The 14,193-nt window shown below is 34.7% G+C and overlaps 1 non-coding gene across 1 annotated transcript; it reads right to left on the reverse strand.

Moving 5' to 3' along the window:
* Positions 1-779: 779 nt before the first annotated feature.
* On the reverse strand, positions 780-887 carry LOC130971311 (small nucleolar RNA R71). Its single transcript, XR_009082536.1, has one exon. It is a non-coding gene; the product is annotated as a small nucleolar RNA R71 (small nucleolar RNA).
* Positions 888-14,193: the final 13,306 nt, after the last annotated feature.

A 14,193-nucleotide genomic window follows, 5' to 3' on the forward strand; every position in this document is an offset into this window, starting at 1 on the left:
TTCAAAAATGTTTTCAAAATTTTTCACTTAATTTTCGAAAATTACTTCCCTTCTTCTCACATCCTTCTGTTTATGGACCAACACTATCCCTTAATGCAAAATTCGAACTCCATCTTCTTTGATAAGTTCGAATTTTCTACTTCTGTCTTCTATTTCTCTTCTTCCTCTGACATCTCAAGGAATCTCTATACTGTGACATAGAGGATTCCATATTTTCTTGTTCTCTTCTCTTTCATATGAGCAGGAACAAAGACAAAGGCATTCTTGTTGAAGCTGACCCTGAACCTGAAAGGACCTTGAAGCGAAAGCTAAGAGAAGCTAAGACTCAACTCTCTGTTGAGGACCTGACCGAATTCTTCAACAAAGAAGAACCCATGGCAGCCGAAAACAACAACAATGCCAACAATGCAAGGAAGGTGCTGGGTGACTTTACTGCACCTACTCCCAATTTCTATGGGAGAAGCATCTCTATCCCTGCCATTAGAGCAAACAACTTTGAGCTTAAGCCTCAATTAGTTTCTCTAATGCAACAGAATTGCAAGTTCCATGGACTTCCAATGGAAGATCCTCATCAGTTTTTAGCTGAATTCTTGCAAATCTGTGACACAGTCAAGACTAATGGGGTAGACCCTGAGGTCTATAGACTTATGCTATTCCCTTTTGCTGTAAGAGACAGAGCTAGGACATGGTTGGACTCACAACCCAAAGAAAGCCTGGACTCTTGGAAAAAGCTAGTCAATGCCTTCTTGGCAAAGTTCTTTCCACCTCAAAAATTGAGTAAGCTTAGAGTGGAAGTCCAAACCTTCAGACAGAAGGATGGAGAATCCCTCTATGAAGCTTGGGAAAGATACAAACAATTAATCAGAAAATGTCCCTCAGACATGCTTTCTGAATGGAGCATCATAGGTATTTTCTATGATGGTCTCTCTGAACTATCTAAGATGTCCTTGGATAGCTCTGCTGGAGGATCTCTTCATCTGAAGAAGACGCCTACAGAGGCTCAAGAGCTAATTGAAATGGTTGCAAATAACCAATTCATGTACACTTCTGAAAGGAATCCTGTGAACAATGGGACAAGTCAGAAGAAAGGAGTTCTTGAGATTGATGCTCTGAATGCCATACTGGCTCAGAACAAGATATTGACTCAACAAGTCAATTTGATTTCTCAAAGTCTGTCTGGAATGCAAAATGCACCAAGCAGTACTAAGGAGGCTTCATCTAAGGAAGAAGCTTATGATCCTGAGAACCCTTCAATGGAAGAGGTGAATTACCTAGGAGAACCCTATAGAAACACCTATAATTCTTCATGGAGAAATCACCCAAATTTCTCATGGAAGAATCAAGAGAGACCTCAACAAGGTTTCAATAACAATAATGGTGGAAAAAATAGGTTTAGCAATGGCAAACCTTTTCCATCATCTTCTCAGCAACAGACAGAGAGTTCTAAGCAGAGTACTTCTGACTTAGCAACAATGGTCTCTGATCTAATAAAGACCACTCAAAGTTTCATGAATGAAACAAGGTCCTCCATTAGGAATTTGGAAGGACAAGTGGGTCAGCTGAGTAAGAAAGTTACTGAACTCCCTCCTAGTACTCTCCCAAGTAATACAGAAGAAAATCCAAAAGGAGAGTGCAAAGCCATAAACATGGCCGAATATGGAGAGGGAAGAGAGGAAGTGGACGCCACTGAGGAAGGCCTCAATGGACGTGCACTAGCCTCAACCGAGTTCCCTAATGAGGAACCATGGGAATCTGAGGCTCAAAATGAGACCATAGAGATTCCATTGGACTTACTTCTGCCTTTCATGAGCTCTGATGAGTATTCTTCCTCTGAAGAGGATGAGTATGTCACTGAAGAGCAAGTTGCTAAATACCTTGGAGCAATCATGAAGCTAAATGACAAGTTATTTGGAAATGAGACTTGGGAAGATGAACCTCCCTTGCTCACCAAAGAAATGGATGACTTGTCTAGGCAGAAATTACCTCAAAAGAGACAAGATCCTGGGAAGTGCATGGATGAATCCATCATCCTTGGCAGACCCTTCCTAGTCACAGCAAAGGCTGTGATTGATGTTGATGGAGGTGAACTGATCATTCAAGTGAATGAAGAATCCTATGTGTTTAAGGCTCAAGGATATCCCTCTGTCACCATGGAGAAGAAGCATGAAGAGCTTCTCTCAAATCAGAGACAAACAGAGCCCCCACAGTCAAACTCTAAGTTTGGTGTTGGGAGGCCACAACCAAACTCTAAGTTTGGTGTTGAACCCCCACATTCAAACTCTAAGTTTGGTGTTGGGAGGTTCCAACATTGCTCTGATCATTTGTGAGGCTCCATGAGAGCCTTCTGTCAAGCCACTGACATTAAAGAAGCGCTTGTTGGGAGGCAACCCAATGTTTTATAATTAACTATTTTCTTTTGTTATTTTATCTTTTTTGTAGGTTGATGATCATAAGAAGTCACAAAAACAATGAAAAAAGCAAAAACAGAATGAAAAACAGGAAGAAAAACAGCACACCCTGGAGGAAGATGCTGCTGGCGTTCAAACGCCAGTAAGCCTAGCAGTTGGGCGTTTAACGCCCAGTCTGGCACCATTCTGGGCGTTTAACGCCAGAAAGGGGCACCAGACTGGCGTTAAACGCCAGAAAAGGGCTAGAACCTGGCGTTAAACGCCAGGAATGGGCATCAGCCCGGCGTTTAACGCCAGAAATGGCTCAAAACGTGGATTTTGATGCCATTTGGTGCAGGGATGACTTTTCCTTGACACCTAAGGATCTGTGGACCCCACAGGATCCCCACCAACCCCACCACCCTTTCTTCTTCTTCACCCATTCACCAATCACCTCAATACCTCTTCACCACTCACATCCATCTCCTCCATTTCTTCTTCTTCTACTCTCTTCTTCCTTCTTTTGCTCGAGGACGAGCAAACCTTTTAAGTTTGGTGTGGTAAAAGCAGTGCTTTTTATTTTTCCATAACCATTTATGGCATCCAAAGCCGGTTCAACTGAGAAGGCATGACCTCAAACCCATCACTAAGAAAAAGATGGAGCAAACAAGAGACCCCTCTCATCAAGAAATCCCTGAGATACCTCAAGGGATGCACTTTCCTCCACAAGACTATTGGGAGCAACTGAACACCTCCCTAGGAGAATTAAGTTCCAACATGGGACAATTAAGGGTGGAGCACCAAGAACACTCCATCATCCTCCATGAAATTAGAGAAGATCAAAGAATCATGAGAGAGGAGCAACAAAGACAAGGAAGAGACATTGAGGAGCTCAAGCACTCCATAGGATCTTCAAGAAGAAGAAAGAGCCGCCATCACTAAGGTGGACCCGTTCTTTAATCTCCTTGTTCTTTATTCTTCTGTTTTTCGAAAATTATGCTTTATGTTTATCCATGTTTGTGTCTTATGATCATTAGTGTCTTAGTGTCTATGCCTTAAAGCTATGAATATGAATCCATCACCTTTCTTAAATGAAAACTGTTTTTAATCAAAAGAAACAAGAAGTACAGGATTTCAAATTCATCTTTAAAACTAGCTTAATTAGTTTGATGTGGTGACAATACTTGTTGTTTTCTGAATGTATGCTTAAACAGTGCATATGTCTTTTGAATTTGTGGTTCATGAATGTTAAAATTGTTGGCTCTTGAAAGAATGATGAAAAAGGAGACATGTTATTGAGGATCTGAAAAATCATAAAAATGATTCTTGAAGCAAGAAAAAGCAGTGAATACAAAAAAAAAAAAAAGAGAAGAAAAAAAAACGAAAAAAAAAGGGGAGAAAGAGAAAAAGAAAGAAAAAGAAAGAAATAAAGTTGTGATCCAAGGCAATAAGAGTGTGCTTAAGAACCCTGGACACCTCTAATTGGGGACTTTAGCAAAGCTGAGTCACAATCTGAAAAGGTTCACCCAATTATGTGTCTGTGGCATGTATGTATCCGGTGGTAATACTGGAAGACAGAGTGCTTTGGGCCACAGCCAAGACTCAATAAGTAGCTGTGTTCAAGAATCATCATACTTAACTAGGAGAATCAATAACACTATCTGGATTCTAAGTTCCTAAAGAAGCCAATCATTCTGAATCTCAGAGGATAAAGTGAGATGCCAAAACTGTTCGGAGGCAAAAAGCTACTAGTCCCGCTCATCTAATTTGGAGCTTAGTTTCATTGATAATTTGGAGTCTATAGTATATTCTCTTCTTTTTATCTTATTTGATTTTCAGTTGCTTGGGGACAAGCAACAATTTAAGTTTGGTGTTGTGATGAGCGGATAATTTGTACGCTTTTTGGCATTGTTTTTAGTAGTTTTAGTTGAGTTTTTATTATATTTTTATTAGTTTTTAGTTAAAATTCACTTTTCTGGACTTTACTATGAGTTTGTGTGTTTTTCTGTGATTTCAGGTATTTTCTGGCTGAAATTGAGGGATCTGAGCAAAAATCTGATCCAGAGACTCAAAAGGACTGCAGATGCTGTTGGATTCTGACCTCCCTGCACTCGAAGTGAATTTTCTGGAGCTACAGAAGCCCAATTGGCGCGCTCTCAACGGCGTTGGAAAGTAGACATCCTGGGCTTTCCAGCAATATATAATAGTCCATACTTTGCCCAAGATTTGATGGCCCAAACCGGCGTTCAAAGTCACCTCAAGAATTTCCAGCGTTAAACGCCCAAACTGGCACAAGAATGGGAGTTAAACGCCCAAACTGGCACTAAAACGGGAGTTAAACGCCAAGAAGAGTCTCTACACGAAAATTACTTCATTGCTCAGCCCAAGCACACACCAAGTGGGCCCGGAAGTGGATTTTTATGTCATTTACTCACCTTTGTACACCTTAGGCTACTAGTTTTCTATATATAGAACCTTTTACTATTGTATTTTCATCTTTGGATTGTTTTTGATCCTTTGATCATCTTTGGACATCTAGTTCTTAGATCAGATCTTGGTTCTTCTGGTTCCCTCTCTGGGGCCGAAACCAATGATCACTTTTGTTCTTATGTATTTTCAACGGTGGAGTTTCTACACACCATAGATTAAGGTGTGGAGCTCTGCTGTACCTCGAGTGTTAATGCAATTACTATTGTTCTTCCATTCAATTCCACTTGTTCTTTATCCAAGATATCACTTGTTCTTCAACATGATGAAGGTGATGATTGACGCCCATCACCATTCTCACCCATGAACAAGGTGACTGACAACCATTCTTGTTCTACAAGCATCTGAGGCTTAGTGAATATCTCTTGGATTCTTTAAAAGGAATCTTCGTGGTAAAGGCAGGACCTGATGGCGGCATTCAAGAGAATCCGGAAGGTCTAAACCTTGTCTGTGGTATTCTGAGTAGGATTCAATGATTGATGACTGTGACGTGCTTCAAACCTGTAACCTACTGGGCGTTAGTGACAGACGCAAAAGAGTGATTCTATTCCGGTAGGGTAGGGAACCAAACCGGTGATTGGCAGCACTGTGACAGAGTGTGTGCATTAGCTTTCACTGCGCGGATGGGAGGTAGCTGCTGACAACAGTGAAACCCTACACGAGCTTGCCATGGAAAGGAGTAAGAAGGATTGGATGAAGGCAGTAGGAAAGCAGAGAGACGGAAGGGAAGGCATCTTCATACACTTGTCTGAAGCTCTTACACCAATGATATACATAAGTATCACTATCTTTATCTTTTATATTATATTCGTTCATCATCTATACCCATTTGAGTCTGCCTGACTGAGATTTACAAGATGAACATAGCTTGCTTCATACCACCAATCTCCGTGGGATCGACCCTTACTCGCGTAAGGTATTACTTGGACGACCCAGTGCACTTGCTGGTTAGTTGTGCGAAGTTGTAGTGATCACAATTTCGTGCACCAATTACGTTTACAAGATTTTAAATCCATAAATGAATATAATTCTGCAATGTTTCGAATCACCTCACGAATGAAATTATGTGGCGAAAAGATAACTGACCATGATATATTGGAGAAAACTTTCTCAACCTTCCATGCCTCGAATGTGCTCCTACAGCAGCAATATCGAGAAAAAAGGTTTAAAAAATATTCTGAGTTAATTTCTTACCTTCTTGTTGCTGAACGCAACAATGAGTTGCTATTGAAAAATCATGAAGCGTGCCTAGCTGGCGCTGCCCCATTTCCTGAAGTAAATGCGGCAAATTACCCCAGAAGAGGTAAATGGCAATGTTTTAATAACAAGAAAATTTATGGAAGGAAAAGGAATTATATTCAAAAGAGCGGATCTCACCAGAAATGGGATAAAGAAAGAAATATCGGGCATAATAAATCAACAGAGGATAAGTGTTTCCGTTGTGGTGGAAAGGGCCATTGGTCACGTACCTGCCGTACCCCAAGGCACCTAGTCGATCTTTACCAGGCATCTTTGAAAAATGACAACAAGGGAAAAGAGTCGAATTTCGTTTCAAATGATGCTGAAAATTCCACCACTCATTATGATATATCTGATTTCTTTGAGGATCCTGAAGGAAATATTGGTCATTTGATCAATGATGGAATAGTTTAATGTGTGAGATTGTTAAGTATTCATGTAAATAAATAATGTAAAGAACTTATTGTTAAGTTTTATTTAAGTTTCAAATATGATGTATATAAATAATGAAATATTAATGTTTATGAATTTTGAAATCATTAAATATGTCATATTTTAAAATAAAATTTTAGTATATGATATTATTTTTATTTGTAGTATTTCTTAGAAAAATAATTCCGATCAAGTATCCAATTTAACTGTGTATACTACTCATTTTATTATTATTTGTCTTTGAAGAGAATGGCAAGGATATGTAATGAAGATGTATACCTTGCGGATAGTGCAAGTTTGCACACTATTCTCAAAAGTGATATATATTTTACCCATCTTGTGCTAAAAGAAGAATGTGTTAATACTATTATTGGCTCAGGAAATGTGATTGAAGGCTCCAGAAGAGCTATAATTTTGTTTTCCGGAGGAACAAAATTCATAATAAATAATGCATTGTTGTCTACCAAGTCTCGAAGAAACTTGTTGAGCTTTAAAGATATTCGCCGAAATGGATATCATATTGAGACTATGAATGAAGGAAGTCATGAGTACATATGTATCACAACTCATGATTTAAATAAAAAGGATATATTAGAAAAGTTACCCTCACTTTCATCTGGGTTGTATTATACCAAGATTAGTGCAATTGAATCACATGCCATTGTAAACCAGAAGTTTACTAGCCCAAATGAATTTATAACTTGGCACGACCGATTGGGTCATTCGGAAACAACCATGATGCGGAGAATTATTGAAAACTCCCATGGACATTCACTAAAGAACTAGAAGATTCTTAAATCTAGTGAATTTTGTTGTGCTGCATGTTTTCATGTAAAGTTAATTTTAAGGCCATCACTAGTAAAGATTGGATTTGAGTCCCCTGAATTCCTACAAAGGATTCAAGGTGATATATGTGGACCTATTCATCCACCATGTGGATCTTTTAGATATTTTATGGTCCTAATAATAGACGCATCTTCGAGATGGTCACATGTGTGCTTATTATCTTCTCGCAACCTGGCGTTTGCGAGATTACTGGCTCAAATTATTCGATTAAAAGTACAGTTTTTAGAAAATCCAATCAAAACAATTCGTCTTGATAATGCTGGTGAATTTACTTCCCAAGCTTTTGATGCTTATTGTATGGCTAATGGAATAAGTGTTGAACATCCAATAGCTCATGTTCACACACAAAATGGGTTAGCAGAATCACTTATTAAACGCCTCTAATTAATTGCTAGACCCTTACTTATGAGAACAAATCTCTCAACCCCAACTTAGGGGCATGCTATTTTACATGCCACAGCACTTATTCGATTGAGGCCAACGAGTTACCATCATTTCTCTCCTATGCAATTAGCTTTTGGCCAGCAGCCAAATATTTTTCATTTAAGAATATTTGAGTGTGCGATATATATTCCCATTGCACCACCTAATCGCACCAAAATGGGACCCCAAAGAAAATTGGGGGTATATGTTGTATATGATTCTCCCTCTATAGTGAGGTTTCTTGAGATACAAACTTGAAATGTATTTAAAGCCCAGTTTGTGGATTATCATTTTAATGAATCAAAATTTCCAACATTAGGGGGAGAGAATAAGTTTTCTAAAAAGAAACTTAATTGGAGTGCATCATCGTTGATGCATTTAGATACTCGATCAGGGCAATCTGAACTAGAAGTTCAGAAGATTATACATTTACAAAGAATAGCAAATGAATTGCCTGATACATTTTCCGATACAAAGAGGATAACCAAATCTTATATACCGACGGAAAATGCCCCAATTCGAATTGATGTCCCAGTTGGACAAATTGCCACCGAAGCAAATACACGCCAGAAGCGTGGCAGGCCTGTCGGTTCCAAAGACAAAAACCCTCGAAAGAGAAAAGAGCTAAATACTATTCCTGTTGAAAAAGACATAGTAGAGACACCTGCAGTTGTCCAAAATTCTGATATAGTCTTTATGCCAGAAGACGTTCAGGTACCTGAAAATTGTGAAAATGACGAGATCTTGATAAATTATGTCTTTACAGGAGAGAAATGGGACCAAAATAAGATAATTGTCAATGAAATATTTGCATATAATGTGGCATTAAATATCATGCATGAAAGTAAGGATCTTCAGTCAAGATCAGTCGAAGAATGTCGACAAAGGAATGATTAGCCAAAATGGGAAGAAGGCATGAAGGCTGAATTAGACTCACTTGTAAAATGTGAAGTCTTTGGACCTGTAGTCTGTACCCCAGAAGATGTAAAACCTGTTGGATACAGGTGGGTATTTGTGAGAAAGCGAAATGAGAAAAATGAAGTTGTGCGCTATAAAGCCCGACTTGTGGCACAAGATTTTTCACAAAGGCCCGGTATAGATTATGAAGAAACGTATTTCCCTGTAGTGGATGCGATAACATTGCGTTATTTGGTCAGTTTATCTGCATATCATAAACTGCATATGCATTTAATGGATGTGGTAACAGCCTATTTATACGGCTCATTAGATCGGGATATCTATATGAAAGTTTCTAAAGGACTAAAGATATCTAAACCATCCAATGAATATTCACAAGGGTTATACTCAGTCAAATTGTAAAGATCTTTATATGGTCTAAAGCAATATGGACAAATGTGGTATAATCGTCTTACTGAGTATCTGGCCAAAAACGGATTCAAGAATGATGATATCTGCCCTTGTGTTTTCATAAAGAAAATTTCATCTGGATTCATTATTATTGCTGTGTACGTTGATGATTTAAATATCATTGGGACTCCTGAAGAGATTCTAACAATTATAAAAACTCTAAAAGAAGAGTTTGAGATGAAAGATCTTGGAAAGACTAAATTTTGTCTCGGCCTGCAGATCGAGTATACAAAAAATGGGATCTTTATTCATCAAACAACATACACAGAAAAGATCTTGAAAAGATTTTATATGGATAAGTCACATCCATTAAGTACCCCAATGATCGTAAGATCGTTGGATGTGGAAAAAGATCAATTCCGTCCTAAAGAAGAAAATGAAGATATTCTTGGCCTTGAAGTACCATATCTTAGTGCCATTAGAGCATTAATGTATCTTGCTAATAATACACGACCTGATATATCATTTGCTATGAATTTACTAGCAAGATATAGTTCTTCTCCAACCAGAAGACATTGGAGTGGAATCAAACAAATCTTTCGATATATTCATGGAACGGTTAATATGGGATTGTTTTATCCATATAGATCCAAGTCACAACTAGTTGGCTATGCAGATGCTGGATACTTGTCTGATCCACACAAAGGAAAATCTCAAACAGGATACCTATTCACATATGGTGGTACAGCTATATCATGGAGGTCCACGAAACAGACGATAGCAGCAACCTCCTCTAATCATGCTGAAATACTAGCGATCCATGAAGCTAGTCGCGAGTGTTTTTGGCTGAGGAGCCTAATTCAATATATTCTATCATCATGTGGACTCATTGATCATAAGATAGCTCCAACTGTCCTATTTGAATATAATACAACATGCATTGCTCAACTTAAAGGCGGATACATCAAAGGCGATAGAACAAAGTATATTTCTCCCAAATTCTTCTTCACTCGTGATCTTCAAAATCAAGGGACATTTGATATCTAACAGATCCGCTCAAATGACAATCTGGCAGATTTATTCTCAACGTCACTTCCAAAATCCTCCTTTGAAAGATTGGTACATGAGATCAGGATGCGCCGATTAAGAGACATTAAATGATGTTAGCAAGAGGGGGAGACTGTACTCTTTTTTCCTTGGTCAGGTTTTTTTTTCATTGAAATTTTTTTTTTTGACAAGGTTTTTAATAAGGTAGTTTTCATCACAAAGGATTTTGTACTCTTTTTCCTTCACTAAAGTTTTTTCCCATTAGGTTTTTCTTTAGTAAGGTTTTAATGAGACATAATCCTAAATGGACATCCAAGGAGGAGTGTTGTGACTAGGATAGGATAAGAATGGATGTCCATTTATGGGCAACCCATTTTCTATGTTGAAATGAACAAGTCCTTAGGATGAAGCAAAATAAATGTGGTTTGAAAAACAAACCTATGTATGCCTATAAAAACATGATTTGAGACAAGGAAATATACACAATACAAATATAAAAATATTTTCTCTCTCTACGTACAAAGTTCTTTTTATCTTATATCTTCATATACTACAACATATAATCTTAGTAGATATATTAATCATCCTTATTATATTGAGATAATAATCATTGTGAATATTATTATTAAAGCTATTTAATTATATTAAATTATTTTATATTATTACATCTTCCTTATTTATTTTACAACAGTTTTCAATTAAAACTTTAAATTTACAGCGAAGTCATATTTATTGACAAAATAACTACCTTTTGTCCAATTTTTTATTTTGTTTTTTATTTAATTTACGTTACCCACAAAATGAAATGGCTTTTAATTTCTAATATCTTTTATATGATCCTATTATTTGTGTTTGGAGATTTTTTTTTTCTTACATGTTTTTGACTCTTAAAATACAAATATATGTAATTTGTAAATGTTTAGAAACTATTTTGAATTGTCCCTCCTTTTTTTCATAAATTGGGTATCCACGATTAAGTACGGTGATGACTGACGACTAATTTCTCATTGGATTTGTAGATGCTTTAATGAGTGAGAGACAGATTCTCAGTTTTAAAGATTTTCCAAATGTAAAGGAAAGTTTAAGAGTAATTTTATTAGGATATATTTTGGATATCAGTTTTGATTTTTATTGAACTGATTTAAAATCAAAATTTATATTAGATATAATCTTTGAATTGATATTCAGTAAGAAGATATCGTATTAATTTTTAAAAAAAGTTAATAAAATATTGTCATTTATATATCTATTAAATCTATTAAATAAATATTATAATTTTATTATGTAATATTGTTAAATTAAAATAAAATTAAACATTGAAATAATAAATTTTACATTAAATTTTAAATAAATTTTTATGATGTATTCTTCCACAAATATTTATGTAATATTGTATAAAATTTAAAATAAAATAAAACTAAAATCAAGTATTGAAAATATTTTAAACTTTCTAAAGTTGATTGAGAGAAAGACAGCTCTTTGTGCTCAACCACCCCATTGGATTTACAATTTTTTATTTGTGCAACTCACAATTCAGAACTTATTAAATATAATATTGAAATAACAAATATGTTCCTACAAATTTATAATTTAAATAGATTAGTCTTCAAAAATAATTTATCTGACGTATAAATATTTAGGAATTTATTTATCGTGTTACTCTAAATATAATAATGGGTCACTATCTAAAAATGAAAGGCCTGAAAGATTTTTTTACTTAGCCATTGACTCATAAATCGTAATTCAATTTGAGTTCATCGTTGGTTGTGGGTCAATTTATGTTATATATCGTTGTCCCGGCGTTAGATGAAAACATCAAAGTGGCAGGTTTTAATTAAAGAAAAAAACAATAGCAACTGTTTTTTGTTTCGGTCTTTTACAAGTATACTACACTACATGAATTCTTTTTTCCACCTGTGGAATTCGAACATGTGGTTGTTTAGGAGGCATATAAGGTGCCACTTAATTCTTTTAATTTTTTTTTATGATATTTTCAATTCAATAAATCTGTCTAATTTTAAATTTAAATTTCTGACAAAAAAAATTAAATAACTTCTCAGTTCTCATGAACATTCAAGACTACTTAAGGTGAACTATTATTATACAGTTTTCTGATAAATAAAGTATTTATACACACTTTCAGATTTACATAAATAATATTACTACAACACAGTTTTGTTAGACATGGTGTATAAGCAATCAAAAAAATAAAATTATTTAATTTGTAAATTAATCATCTTATTTGGAAAAAAATGAAAAAGAATTAGATTTGGAAATTTCTTAAAATTTTAATATTATTTATTATTTTAAATTTTTATAATTTTTTTATTATTTTATGTTTGATGAAATAGATTGGACCATTCCTAATCTCTATTCAAAATTTAACAAACTAAAGATTTTTGGCCCTGCATATTGGTGTGGTCGGTAGAGCCCTGCATATTTATTATGTACGGTAGAAACTCACGTACTCGTATAAAGTTGATAGTTAAAAACTGTTAAATGATAATTTAGTTAAACATGTTAAATGATCTTGCAATTCTCATTTATTAACTTTACACGAAAATAATTGTATGTAAATATTCACCTTTATATATTTAAAAAATTAAACTTGTATGGGGGAAGGCCAGTTTGTTATATTTTTCTTGATATCTTTTTATGAATGGTGCAAGTGTAGGATGTGAATGATGTTTTGTCATCCATAGATGAAGTGATCAAGTTTGGAGTTGCTAGTCCATCCAAGATAACAGTGATGGGTATCTCACATGGTGGCTTCTTGGCAACCCACTTGATCGGCCAGGCACCGGACAAGTTTGTGGCCGCAGCCGCTATCAACCCTGTTTGCAACCTTGCACTCATGGTTGGCACAACTGACATCCCTGATTGGTGCTATGTAGAGGCTTTTGGAACCAACTCCAAACATAGCTTCACACAAGCACTTCTCCACAACACTTGACTCGCTTTTACAATAAGTCTCCTATTTCACACCTCTCAAAGGTTTGTACACATTGAACATGACACACGTTTCTTATTGTACTATCACCTAGGAAGCATGGACACACCAATACTTAGCCAAAATATGTATTTCTCTCTTTTCTTTTAATTCTCTCAAATTTTCTGTTCTTTTTCACCTAATAAAACGAAAAGAGTACATAAAAAGTATGTACGGATAATAAAATTGTAAAAAACATTAACAAATTTTATTGATGTTGATTTATTGAAATGATAAACTATAAAGGTATTTAAACTATTTAAACTAGACCCTACCTTGCATTTACGAATCATCGGAGATGAATAACTTATTTAAAAAATTATATTAAACATTTAAATTGGTGTTTAACGATTTTAAATTAAAAATTTGTTTTAAATATTTTTTTATTTTATAAATTTTTTATAATCATTTTCACTGTTAAATTGATTTTTCTGTCACTTTAAACAAACATTTTAATGTGTGCATTAGATAAATAAATTTTTAATCAATTTTATTATACAACAATTGAGTTCCAAAAAATTATCATTATAATACCAATTAATTTTCGATACAAAAGATTAATTTATTTTAAAACATTCTAAAACATTTTAGAGTACAAAAATATTTTAGAGTACAAAAACTTTTTATATTAAAATTATATAAAGTTATATTTTTATTTGTTTTTTTATATTTATTTTAGTTGGTAAACTTAATCTTTTTATGTGGTATTTATTGTTTTTTTTATTTTTAGTTTTTGTTGAATTTTTTTTTCTTTTTCATGTAATATATTCTTAGGATGACATATTTTTTTTGAACGGTTGACTTTATGCATTTTTATTTTTTTTTTCATCTCTGTATGTATATTCTTTGTCTGAAAATATGTATTTGATTTGTTTATTTTTTTTTCTTTAAATTTTTAATTGGTATATTATCTTCGTCTAATAATACTAGGGTTGGTGAAGTTGATTTCTATAATCATAAAAAATATAAAATGAGCAATATAAATAATGTTTTAAATTATTGAAATTTTTTGTAGTATTATTTATTTTATTTGTT

Source organism: Arachis stenosperma, chromosome 3, assembly GCF_014773155.1.
Source record: "Arachis stenosperma cultivar V10309 chromosome 3, arast.V10309.gnm1.PFL2, whole genome shotgun sequence".
NCBI classification, from domain to species: Eukaryota; Viridiplantae; Streptophyta; class Magnoliopsida; order Fabales; family Fabaceae; genus Arachis; species Arachis stenosperma.